The sequence below is a fragment of the Mirounga leonina genome, unplaced genomic scaffold (assembly GCF_011800145.1).
Source record: "Mirounga leonina isolate KUSES-001 unplaced genomic scaffold, KU_Mleo_1.0 Mir_99, whole genome shotgun sequence".
Taxonomy (NCBI): Eukaryota; Metazoa; Chordata; class Mammalia; order Carnivora; family Phocidae; genus Mirounga; species Mirounga leonina.
The window spans coordinates 6023226-6035851 of record NW_023270971.1 but is presented as its reverse complement, the minus strand read 5'-3'; positions in this window follow the sequence as shown (position 1 = coordinate 6035851).

Genomic DNA, 12626 nt, shown 5'->3' with positions numbered 1-12626 from the left:
TTAATTGTCATTTCCACCAGCAGATGGTTACCAGGGAAACTCAAAGAATGTTACACTGGGAGGGGTTTTCAGGCAATGTGGAGGCAGCCTGACAGAATATCAGATTGGGGGGTGGGGTTCCCCACAAGTTCTTTTAGACTTTAGTTTTTTGGTGTTCATTCCAGTGATACTCTAAAACAATTAAAGATAATGTTTTTGGGTCGTCGGGATGTCTGCCTGATAATGTCGCATGACCACGTGACTACGCTTGTGCTGGTGTTTGTATTTAGGATCGCATTGGCCCTGGGATCATCAATGACTCTCCAGCCTCCTGAACAAACCAAGATTTTCACAAAGATCAAACGGAGCAGGTTCTTATATTTTGTGTCTGCAGACCCCTAAGATCCCAGGTCAGTGAGAATTTTTTAAGGCATGTGTCTGTTTCCCAAGCTTGAGAAACCTTGCAGAAGACAAGAGGATTCCAGACAGGGGCTGGGAGCCTGGACTGAGGTCCCATGTCTGGTGCTGAGTGGCTGAGTCACCCGGATTCTTCTGACTCTTCTTCTGCTTTCATTTCTCCACCACTAAATTAGGGATCAAAGAGGCTCCCTTGTAGGATATCATGATGGCAAAACGAGGTAGCGAACGTGAAAGTTCTGTCTTTATGAACACGTTCAACTCTCTCATTTCATAAAAGAGGGAAACAGGCCTGAAGAGGCCAAATGACTTTTCCAACATCAGTTCCTGGCAGAGCTGTGCTGGGGGCTCGGGATCCTAACCCCATCTGGCACTTCCCCACTGCCCTGGGCACCGAGACCATTAGTCGCAGTGGTGTGATTTTCATTCCTAAAGTGTCATAATAACATCTCAGGTGGAGACTGTCACTATTTGGGCAAACACATCATCTTTATTTTTATTTATTAAAGAGATGAAATTAAGGAAACCAAACAAACAAGTGAGCACGTTGAACTTTCCACAGCTATACCTCTCTTCCTGGAGTGAAAACAAATTCTTGCTCAGGCAGAAGGTCAGACAGGAGGCACACGGGGACTGAACATCCAACCAAGGGCTTCCATACCAGACAACTTGATTTACCACTTTGACCGGTTGAAGGGCCACTGAGCGAAGCACGTGGGCTTCATTTCAGCACCCACTCTTCTGGAAGACGTGGTTTTCGGGGTTGGGGCCCCCCGGGGTAGGCAGAGAGCTTCAGAAAGCAAGGACGATTTCTGGTCAGTGCTGTTTCTCCCAAGCGGAGCTCCGCACCTCATGTGGGAGGGGCTCAATCAATGTTTAAAGAATAAAGGAATGTGTGAGTAGAGTCATGTTATTTGTGTTTCAAGATTTGGAGGGGCCTCTGAGAGACATGTCTAACAAGTCCAGGCCAAAATCAGGCCATCACAAGGCAAGGGAATTAGGGGGAGAAACGGCCTTCTGGCCTGGATTTCAGGGACCAGGCAGGAGTAAGGCCAGGCCAGAGGCTGAGGTCAGACTCAACAGGCGGATTGACTACTTTGTGGTATCAAGTCTCTGTTTGCTGAGCATCTTCCATATGCCAGGGGTAGAGGCTGGGGATCCTGAGCAGAGAAGGTCCTGCACCCCAGAAACCCCTACTCTGTGGCAATGAGCCCACAGTGATGAAGAAGAATTTGGGCTTGGGAATCAGATAGATGTGACCTCAAACTCCAGCTCTGCAATGTGTGACTTTGGACAAACCACTTTAATTCTCTACGTTTCGGCTTCCTTCCCTGTGAATGGGATGAAGCATCGTAACTCCCTCATCGGCTGGGAAATAAGATCCAACCCTAACGAATGTAGCACGTGGCACAGAAATGAGGGCTTAGTACCTGCCATCCAACATGACATCTGATGGGGCTTGGGTCCCGCTGGAAGACTGGCCTGTCTCCTTCATCTGCCCAGAGGCTCTGAGTAGCTTCTCTGACCCAACAGAAGGAGGCAGCCTGGATGGGCCTCTTCCATCCACGCACATTAAGTTATTTATAGTTGATTTGTTGTTGGGGTTGTTGCAGTTGCTGTTGTATCTACTAAGAACCCTGATGCTCTGAATAAACTTGTGCATTTCTCTTGGTGCATGTGAACAAGAGTTTCTCTAGGGTGTGTATAATAGTAACAAATAACCGGAAAGGTAAGGGCACTGAGGCATCAGAATGAATGCTATGGAGCTGGAACCTGGTCCCGGAGGTATTGTGAGAGGCCAGGTGTTAACCTTTAGTTGCTGGATCATGGGAACGTTGGGAGGGTCCCCAGGAGAGGAGCTGGGGCAGCCAGAGCACGGGGGAGTCACACGGTGAAGGGGCTGGGTGGAGAGAGATGTGGAGGAGCAGCTATTTACCAACCGACCTGAAATTAACTCAAAATTTTAATAACCAGTGTGGTTCAAACGGTAAGCACTCATGTATACATACCTGGGAATATACATGCCCAGGGGTAGAACCACCATGTTGTAGGGAAAGTGAATGATCAACTTTATAAGATAATACCAGATGGTTTTCTGAATCACTTATCCCCACAGACACTCCTGTTAGCAGTATCCATATCCTTGCCAACACTTGGTATTGTCAGGCTCCTTATCTTTTTGCCAATCTCGTGGGTGTAAAATGGTATCTCACAGTGGTCTTAATTTGTATTTCTCTGAATCCCCATGAGGTTGAACATCTTTTCATAGGTTTCTGGGCCTAGAGTTATTTGTTTCAAGGGGCCAGCCCTCTCACAGCACAGAGAACATTCCGCTAGCTACTCACCTTGAACGCCAGCCAGGTAAGAGTGCTGGGTGGGAGCCAGGAGACCCGGAGTCCAGCCTCAGCATGGTTATATCCTCACTCTGCAGCCTTGGGCAAGGCATTTGCCTTTTCTGAGCCTCAAATTCACCATCAGCCAAGTCGGGGAGAGCCTTACTCTGCTCACAGGGAGGGCAGCTAAGAGACCAAGTGAGCTCATGGAAGTAAATGTGCTTTGGGAACTGAAAAGGCCTGTGCGAGGCAGAGATTAGTACTCACTCTTTGAAGACAATTTAAGAAGGCGTTGAAGCTCAGAGGAGCAGGAAAAGCCAACCAAACTCCTGGAAGCAGAGAGCACCAGCTCCAAGGCTTGAATGAATGTCTCCTTCCTCCCCAACCCCCTCCCTCTGCAACCTTCATCAGGCAGAGCAGGAACAAAGTCCCTTAACTCCTGACAAAAACATGCCTTAGGCACCCTGAAGGGCTTGGGGACCCAAAATGGGTACCTGGGCTGCTCCATTGGGAAGACAGCCAGCCCCTTGGTCCCGGTCTTTCCCCGGGAGGCTAGCCATTGCAGGCTCGAGGGCCATCAGGTACCAATAAGCAGAGATGCAGCCACATGACAGCGCCTAACCCTTAGGTTCATGGCTTTTTTCTCTGTTCCTTCTGGCCTTCCATGCCTTGCCTGTTCAGCAGCGGGGGTGGTGGTGGGGAGCCTAGACAGGCATTTCTCAAAGCATGTGGGGTGGGGGAAAAACTAACAGGGGGGGGGGTGGGGGGGGGGGGGGGCAGGGACGGGTGAGAGATTCTGGTTCAAATCAAAATGTTAAAAGTCATTTTTGCAGCTCACATTTGCTGAATATGTCAGGCACTGGGCTAGGCATTTTATAAGCATTATCTCATTGACTTCTTACGACCATGTTATGAGGCAGACACTATGGTTGGCTCTGTTTCGCAGGTGAGGAAACCAAGGTTTTGCAAGGTTAAGTGACTTACCCAAGGTCTCTCAACTGGTAAGTGGCAGAACCATGGTTCAAACTGACATTTGCAGATCTCCTGTTCTTAACCAGGTTGAATTAACAGGACTTGGTGATCGATCAGATCATGGAGGTCTGGGAAGAGGAAAAAATTCATATGCCCTTTCTCTGATTTAGTTCCATGTCATATAGTGTCCTTGTGGCCGGTGGAGAAATGCAACGGAAAAAAAAGGCATCACTTTACCCTCCTAGAACTTCAGGTGAGGGGGTAAATTCAGCAGAGTGTGAAAGCCCTTTGAGGTGGGTATGGGGAGGCAAGGCTTCCTGGTCTTTTTTAGGCTAAGATGTAAGGGAGCATTAAACATGGGAAGAGGGCGGGGGTGGGGTGGGAGAGTAGTGGAAAGAAGCCCCAGGCAGAGGGAATAGCATGTGCAAAGGCCAGGATCTCAGGGAGGGCACAGTCACAGACAACAGTGGATCAAAAGGTTGGGGGCACAGGAGATGAGGCCTGGATGTCAGTCACCCAAGGACTTGACCTCGAGGCTTCTAGATTGAGGCTGGGACAAAGGAAGGGGAGGCTGTTGAGGAGGCAGTACTCGGGAAGGAATGGGGCCGTTGGCTGGTGCTGGGAACATGGGAGGAGGAGTGAGGGAGGGAGCAGAGAAGATGGTGATAATGAGCTTAGCTTTGGCCTCTCCAATGTTGAGGGGGGTCACCAGTAAGGTCTCTTCCTGCGCTGACCTTCTCAACTTCCCTGGAAGGAAGGAACATCTCCCTGCGGCCCCTCCATCCCCAAATATTCCTGGCAGGAAGGAGCGGGATCTGTTTTGTCAATGCAGCTTGCAAATAAAGAGTCTCATTCAGGGAGGCAAACAGCTGCTTGACTATTAATAGGCAGGGGCCTCAGCCACAGCCTGCTGGGAGGGCCTCAGCATGCAATTCTGGAAAGGTGGATCAGTTCCTTCTGCCTGTCTGGATTTTGCACCCTGTGGTGGCACAATTGACCAGGTGCTTATTTCTCAGAAGGTCACTCACCCTGAGCCTTCCTGGGGCAGCTCGGAAGGGGGCATGGCCCTGCCGGGATGCTGACCCTCCCCCTTCATGCTGGACCCAGAGCTGGCCAGAGAGGCAGACATCCATGTGGATGGGGGAGTGTCTGGTTGGGGTCTTCACAGCAACTCTCATGGAAGGTGAGGCACTGCCCCTTAAGGGGGTCATGGAGAGATCAGAGTTGGTCAGTCCAAAAACGAGAGGACTGATGAAGAGAAATGGGGGATGCAGAGGGTGGAGGCTGAGGTTGGGGTCAGGAAGAACCTAAGCAGGGTCATGAGCCAGACCAGGGCTTGAGGGAGACCGAAGTCCAATCCTGAGGGGCTGAGGCCTAAGGAAGGCCACAGGCTCCTGGCTGCCGCCATCATGGCGCATGAGCTCATTTGTGGCCAGCCGAATCACCCATGCATGCAAGCCTGTGGAGAGGCTGGCTGGGAGGGCGCTAATGGAAACCCGACGGGCGCCCTGGGCCACACCGGGGCCAAGTCTTACCTCGCTAGCAGCCCCGTGGCGCCTGCCCAAGCGGGTGCGGGGCTCACAGGCTGGCTTTGTTCCCGCCCTCTCAGGTGGCTGCTTCAGGTGGTGGCCACTTCAAAGGAGCCCCATTTAAAGCAGGGCCTTGCCTCAAGTTTCCTAAGGGCCCTGTCCGGGCTAATGAGATCATTAAGAGGCTCCTTGTTAACTGGGTTTAAATAGAGTTTGCCTGTATGGCCTCTGGCTGAGCCTGGTGCCCGGGGTGCAGCTTGGTTTTTTTTTTTTTTTTTTTTAATTTTAAGATACGTGTATTGGTCTCGGTGTATGTACTTAACAATGTGCTGGAGAGTGTAGGCTCCGGCCTCAGACTGCTGCGATGGAATCCTGGCCCTGCCACTTTCTGGTGGTGTGACCTCAGGCCGGTTACCTACTGCTCCTCGGTGCCTCGGTTTCCCCATCCGGGAAAGGGGACTAATCATTCATTGTACTGCTGAATTGCACCGTAGATCCCTCCACTGCCCTCAAAAGAGCCCCCAAGTCCCTTAGAGATGTCAACCTTCCCTGGCCTGCCCTCGGCCTTGTTCCTCACCATGTCCATTTTTCACACTTGCCGCTCTGACCGTACAGACCAGCCCTCTGGATCCAGCCTTCACCTGAGCTGTTTATCCATCTTGGAACACTCTAGCTCTTCATCTTCCCTGCCTAGACTTCCTCACTGCCTTGAGCTGGAGTGCCAGCACATCGGCTTTCTTTGCTAGACTGTAAGCTCCCTGAGGGCAGGGGCTCAGCCCTGATCCTCACTGTGTCCCCAAGGCCTAGCACTGCCCATGATGGTTTTATAAGAAGCCCCCGTCACTTGCCATTTACTTGAAGGTTGGGGCTGCCTCTGGGTCTCCGGTCATTGGCTGTTCCTTGAAATTTCCCCCTGCTCCTTCTCTCTGGCCTTGACTCAGAACCCCACTGTTGCAAAGCCTGTACCAGGAAGAAGGAACAGGGAGGCCCAGACCCAGCTGTTCTGGCCAAGCCCACCTGGAAGCAGGCTGTCATTCTTTCTTCTGAGAACTCCAACCTCTGGATTATGCCCAGCCCAGCCCAACTAGGCCTTTGCCTGAGGATATTATGCAGATTTGCAGAGCAGGCCTAGTCTTTGTGACTTTTTCCCTCAGAACGCACCACAACATCATTGTTTGCTCAGTGTCTGGATTGATGGACTGGTAGGGCCCCACGGTCAGGAGGGTAGGGAGGCCCTCGGGGTGGCACCCAGCTCAAAGTGGGAGGTCTCTAGGCTGTCTGGCTGGCAGCGTAATGGGAGCTAGAGCAGGATCTTTCCTGAGCAAGGGGGGTGGGGGGAACGGCATTTTTCAAGTCAAAGGGGTAAGGGAAGGGTAGATAAATGGGAAGCAGAGTAAGAAAAGTAAAGTTGGGGTGGGACAGTCAGGCCAGAAGCAGGGCCAGCTTGGAGACGTGAGCCGAGGCTGGTGGCCAGAACCAAGTGTGTGAACAGAGCGAACTCATGTCGCTGTGTGCCGTTGGGGAGAGCCGGGTGGCTTACTGGGGCCACTCAGGCTACGTACCCATCTTTCCACTAACACCAGGAACTCCTCAAGGAGAGGGACTGTGTACTCTTCACATCTGGGTCCCCTGGTTTGCAGAATGAATTCCAAATCCTTCTAGGCAGTCAGCATTTAACAGAAGAGTTCTTTCCCCTGGGTGCTTAAAATGGATGATACTCCTCCCCCTCCTAATAAAAATAGATATCATTTGTTAAGTTCTTACCATGTACCAGGCACTGTGCTGATGACTCCGCATCCATTATCTGTAAGATTGTCAGGAACCAGTCCTGTGTTGGCTCACCACTGCTTCCCCAGGGCCTACCACAAGCCCGACACAGAGTTGACGCTATATACACGTTTGTTGAATGAACAAATAATCCTGCCTCTAATTCATATTTTACAGGTAAGGAGCTGAGTCTCAAGGAGGCTAAGTAACTGAAGTTAGTTAGCTAGTGGAATGCGGAAGTCAGGATCTGAACCCAGGTCTATCTGACTCCGAAATTCATGGGCTTAGCCACGCTCAGCTGTCAGGGCCATGTCCTTGAAGCTCGCTATAGAAGTATGGCCTGAGAACCAGTATCATCAGCATTACCTGGGAGCTTGCTGGAAATGCACATTGCCAGGTGCACCCAGACCTATTGACTCAGAACCTGCGTTGTAACAAGAGGCTTAGGCGATTCAGATATACATCAAAGTGCCAGAAGCCTATTTTCAGTGGCCGGAACTTCCTCCCTCCTCCCCAGCCAGTCCACCCCCACCCTCACTCAGGGGGTCTGAGCCCTTGGCTGCCAGGCAGCCTCAATCAAACTGCATTTGGCTATTGGGTCCTTTGTCCTTTGCCACGAGACTGCTGGGTGTAATTGTTAGTCAAATCCAACGGCTGGGGCTGTGACTTTCCAAATTGCCACTTAAGAATCAAAAGCATATTTCACTTTTAAAAGCTTACTTCTCCATCAGGTTTCTAGCACCCCAAGGAACATGTTCACGAGAATGGAGGCAGAGTTCTCTAGCTGGTGGTCTTGTTTGTGAGCAGGATCATTTTGGATGGGGTCTCATCCCAACAAGGACCCTTCCCGATCTTCTGCCCTTCTCCACCCAATCACAGAGATTGTGGATTCTCAGCCCAGTCTCTGCTTATTATAAACAGACAATGTAATCCAATAATTATATTCATAAACAATTCCCCAATGATTTAAGAGGCTCTGCTTGTTTATGTTTTGAAGCTTAGGAGTTCGGTCTTTTAAAACAGCTTAAAGAATTGCTTTGTCTAGCAGAAGGAACAAAGAGACTGCCTCATGGTTTATTTTACCTAAGCTTCTCCCTCCCCCCTTTTCTCCCTGATCAGCACCCCTGCCCCCAGGTCCTGGGGCCACAGACCTTGTGTGTCCCTAGCCTCTCCTAATAACTTCTGTGGTGCTTTTGTTCAAGAACTCAAGTTAGGCATTTGTTCCAGACTTGCCTGACTTCTGTTTATGGGTTTATCTAAATCAAGAGTTCTTAATCTGACATCTGTGAGATGAACCAGGAGACCTGTGATCACCAGGTAATTAACTGTACATGAAATCTGGTGCATGAGGGCATCCTGACCGGGGACAGTTAGTACTTTTCTCAGATTCTCAGAGGGGTCTGACCCCTCAGAGATCACTAGTCTCATCTGCCTCTGAACTTTCAGGTCCCACGTCTGTTTCTCGCCCTGTGATCAAGTTACTTGGAGTCTATCTTATTTGCAAAACTGTAAGCTCCATGCGAGTCAGGACTGGAGCTAGTGCTATTCCCAGTAGAGTTTCTACCTTTCAAAGTTTGAGCCCCTTTTGTGAAATGCATTAGCCATCTCACTCCATCACACATAAAAGGAGATGAGTGATAATTTCATAGATTTAGTTTACAGACAATGCTTAAGGTACAGACAACTTCCCAGATCTTAGAGGAAATCTCTGCTCCTCCCCTGCAGAGCGATCTGCAGCTCAATCACAGATAATAAGAAACGAAAGAATCTTTAGATATTATCAAATCCAACTTCCCCACTTTACAGATGAGGAGACTAGGCTACTAAGAAGAAAGTGACTTGTCTAAGTGAGCTGGGGCTGGGAACCAGATCCCATACCTATCCCCCCAACCCTCTCTGTAGCAGCACAGATGTTCTCAAGAAATGTTTCTGAAATAAGTGAAAGAATATTGGGTGGGGTAAGGATACCTGTAGTTGTGAAGTTTTCTCTAGTTAGTTAAAATAAGTTAATGGGATCTTTGTTCTCTCCCCCTGTCCTCCCCCCCCCCAATACCCCTAGACTGGGTTGATGCAGGTGTTTGAGCCTGGAGGAAAACACAAAGTGGGGGGTCAGGGGGCTTCTCTCTTTGAAGCTTAAGGTTAAGGAGCCCTAGCTTGATTGCATCTGACTCTAACCTCAGTTTTTACTAATAATACTTACCATAGTGCTTTTCAAACATACATGCATCCATTTGCTAATTATTTATTGAGCAGCTTTGGTGTTGAGCACTGGGCTGGGCTGAAGATGTGAGGGTCAGGAAATGCAGGCCCAGCCCTGTCCTCTGGTTGCCTGCAGTCTCTGCCGTGATGGCTCCGAACCTTCACAGACCATAGAGCCAGCTGTCCCCACCCTCCTGACTGCAAGTCTGACAGGTCTTCAATGAGCCAAGAGAGTCCGAGTAGCTGGGCTCACATCCTTTTTGCGGTGGGCACCAAAGCATCTACCATTCCCAATGCTAGGACTGGAAGGAACTTGGAGGACATGAGGTTCAATGATTTATTTCCTATGGGGAAACTAAGGCCTGGAGCAGTCATGGGACTTACCCAAAGTAAGAAGAGAACCAGGGGTCCAGCCAGGACCATCAGCTGGGTCTCAGAGGCTGGTCCTGAGGGCTGGGTCAAACAAGGCAGAGAGAAGAGGGCACCCCAGTGAAGGGCAAGAGCAAGGACAGTGGCCAAGAGGTGAAGGGAACAGGGAGTGAGATGGCTCTGGCTTTTCATAAATTGCTCTGGAGTCAGACAGACAGAGGCTGCCTTGGATGTGGGGGTCAAGGTCACTATCAGAGAAGTTGTCATGCGACCAGCTTCAGAAACTGACTTCAGTCTAGGGACTGATGCTGCTCTTAGGCACCAGGGGGCTTGGCAGGAGAGAAATAGAGTTGTTATCAAATTTATGAAGTGCTTCTGTGTACCAAAACATTTAGATGTATTGACCCTGTCAATGAGAAAATTACTGCCCACCCTACCCTTCACTGAAGAATCATGAGCCTCAAATCATAATTATTACTGTTTCAACGGTAACAGCTTCAGCCATTTACTTGAGTGTGAACACAGGCTTAAGATAGAGTGTGACCCAATAAGTAATCGGATGGCTAGTCAGAGCCAGTGTATCCATCCCAATCTTACAGTGAGGAAGCGGCTGCCCAGACAAAAAGGGATTTACTCAGGGTCCCACACTGGGCCAGCAGTGGCAGAGGGGATTAGGACTCGGGGCTTCCTGCCCATGGGTCAGTGCCCATCCTGATGCCACCCTAGCTCTGTAGCCAGCCTTGAACCTGCAGGGGTGTGCTGGGCCACACCAGATTCTCCCCACCGCCTCCACCCTCCCTAGCCCTGGGGGTGCGGCATGGCCTGGGCTGTGCCCGCTCTTTCTGTCCTGCAGGCAAGAGCATCACCGCAGGCCCAACTGTCACCAGATGGGCACTGAGTCCTGCTGGTGGCTCTGGAGTCACTGTCTCCAACGGTCTCCAGGTGGGAGCTTCCAGGGTTACTCTAGCTTCTCTGTAGCCAGACGGAGATGAGCAGGGCGAAGGCCCAGGCCTGAATTCCAGAGCCTGGTTTTGCAATCATGCAAAGAGGACCTGGCCCAAAGCTCAGAGGAGAAGAAACCAACTGGACAAAGTGTGGACAATTGTTCCTGGGCAATGTGTGTGTGGCCCCAAAGGCAAGAATTCTAGGTTCCTTTACCTACGTGTAGGAGAGCAAGGTGATTGGCATGGTGAAGGGACGCACTTGGCAATGAACGTAGGTGGTGCCCAGGGACAGCACCAAATACACCAACACTTAAGGAGAAGCAGATGAAAGGTTCAGTGATATTCTCAGTCCTTCTCACTATACTGTTTTAATTTGATGTTAACATGTCTTTAATGCCTCTCCAAGCCTTGCGTGTGTGTGTACATGTGTGCTTAAAAAAAAGATTTTTTTTTTAAGAGCAGGCCTTGGGCTCCGAGCCTTTGGCATGCAACAGTATCTAGTTAGAATTTAATAACATTGTTTTTATTGTATTTATTTTTACTTTTAGGTCCTATTTATGGCAGGTGAGACCGGTTTTCCATTTGCTGTAGTGATATAAAGTTTCCATTTTAAAGACATTTATTTAAGTTAAAAAGAGTCTATTTAAAGAAAAATACTAAATGCATACAAATACAGGTGGTGTGCAGACATAGCCTAGGTGGTGAAGGTGGTGTGGGTACGAGACAAACTTAGGCAGCACTGACATATGCAATCACGGAACAAAAAAAGTCATATATTCTCAGAACCAAAGGCCATTGCATTTTAGAAGCCGAAGATTCTAGAATCCCAGAATGCAGACTCTTAGCATCATTAATCCTAAAACGAACAATAAAATATATCAAATACCAGAAAACATAGTTTCTCACAAAATATTAGCATGGGGGGTGTGTGTGGAGAATGCCTTGAAGGTCCAATCCCCTCATTTTGATGGGAGGAAACTGAGGCCCCAAGGGATTCAGGGTAGAATGAAGTAACATATGTGAAAGAGCCTTGTCAAATGTGATGGGTTCTTCAAATAACAGGGATATTTGAAAAAGCGCCCCCTCAAAGTCACACAGCTTTCTAGCAGAGAACTGGGACTGAAATCAGCTTTCTTGACTCCTGTCCCTGCGTCTGTTGCTTTCCTGCCTGTGAGCCACCCCACCCCCCAGCTCTGATGAGGTCCTTGAGACTCCTCTGGCCCAAGCCCAGCCTCTGCTGGGAGCTGGGGGAGCATCTGCACGGGCATGGCCTGCCGGGCCCTCTCCAGAGATGGGAGCAGAGGAAGGGAAGGGGAGGCCACGTTCAGGGGTCCTTGGGCAGAGGGAATCACGCAGCTCTGTGGTGTGGTGGGTGGGGAGTGGGGGTGGGGGGGGAGTCGGAGGCACATTTAGTCCTCTTCCTTCTCTGAGCTGGAGAGGTCCCACCTGCAAAATCAGCCTGGTGCCAGATGACCTCCAAGGGAAAATCCATTTTATGATTCCAATTCAGCTTTTTTCTGGGGCCTCAGGTTCTTCTTCCTTCCCTAGTCAGAAACCTAAGCAATGCTTTTCCTGACCCCCAGGGCTTCAAGCATAATTCCCAGGGTCTTATCTGGGAAGAGAGTAGGGCTCCATCCCATGGGGGTCTTGGAGAATCTCAGTAGAGCACAGGACCTTAGGCAAGGCAAGGTCTTAAGAGCTACTGATGTGATGAAGGGAAAAGAAACCCATCACTCTCTTGGGAAAGACCCTCAGCTCCTACGACAGTGACCTTCATTTCTCCACATACGTGGAATATATAGAATCTCCGTGGCCCAGGGCCAACTACCCTGAAAAACTGAAGCTCCAAGGTGGTGACAGGCTGGGCCAATGGGGTAGTCAGGTATGCGGCTCTGCTTAGTACCTCTGGGTATCGACTTTTAGAATTGCCCCCCGCCAGCCACAGGTGCAAAGTGTGGCCCTGTCAGCACTGTGTAGGGAGAGGGGACCTCTGGCAGGGGTGCAGTGGGACAGCACTTTCCTCCTGCCACACAGCCGGGGTGCCGCTTTTCCCAGTGACCAGACCGAAGGGGACTCCTTCAGACTAGTCTCCAAGGCCACCGAGTTGCCCCCTTGTC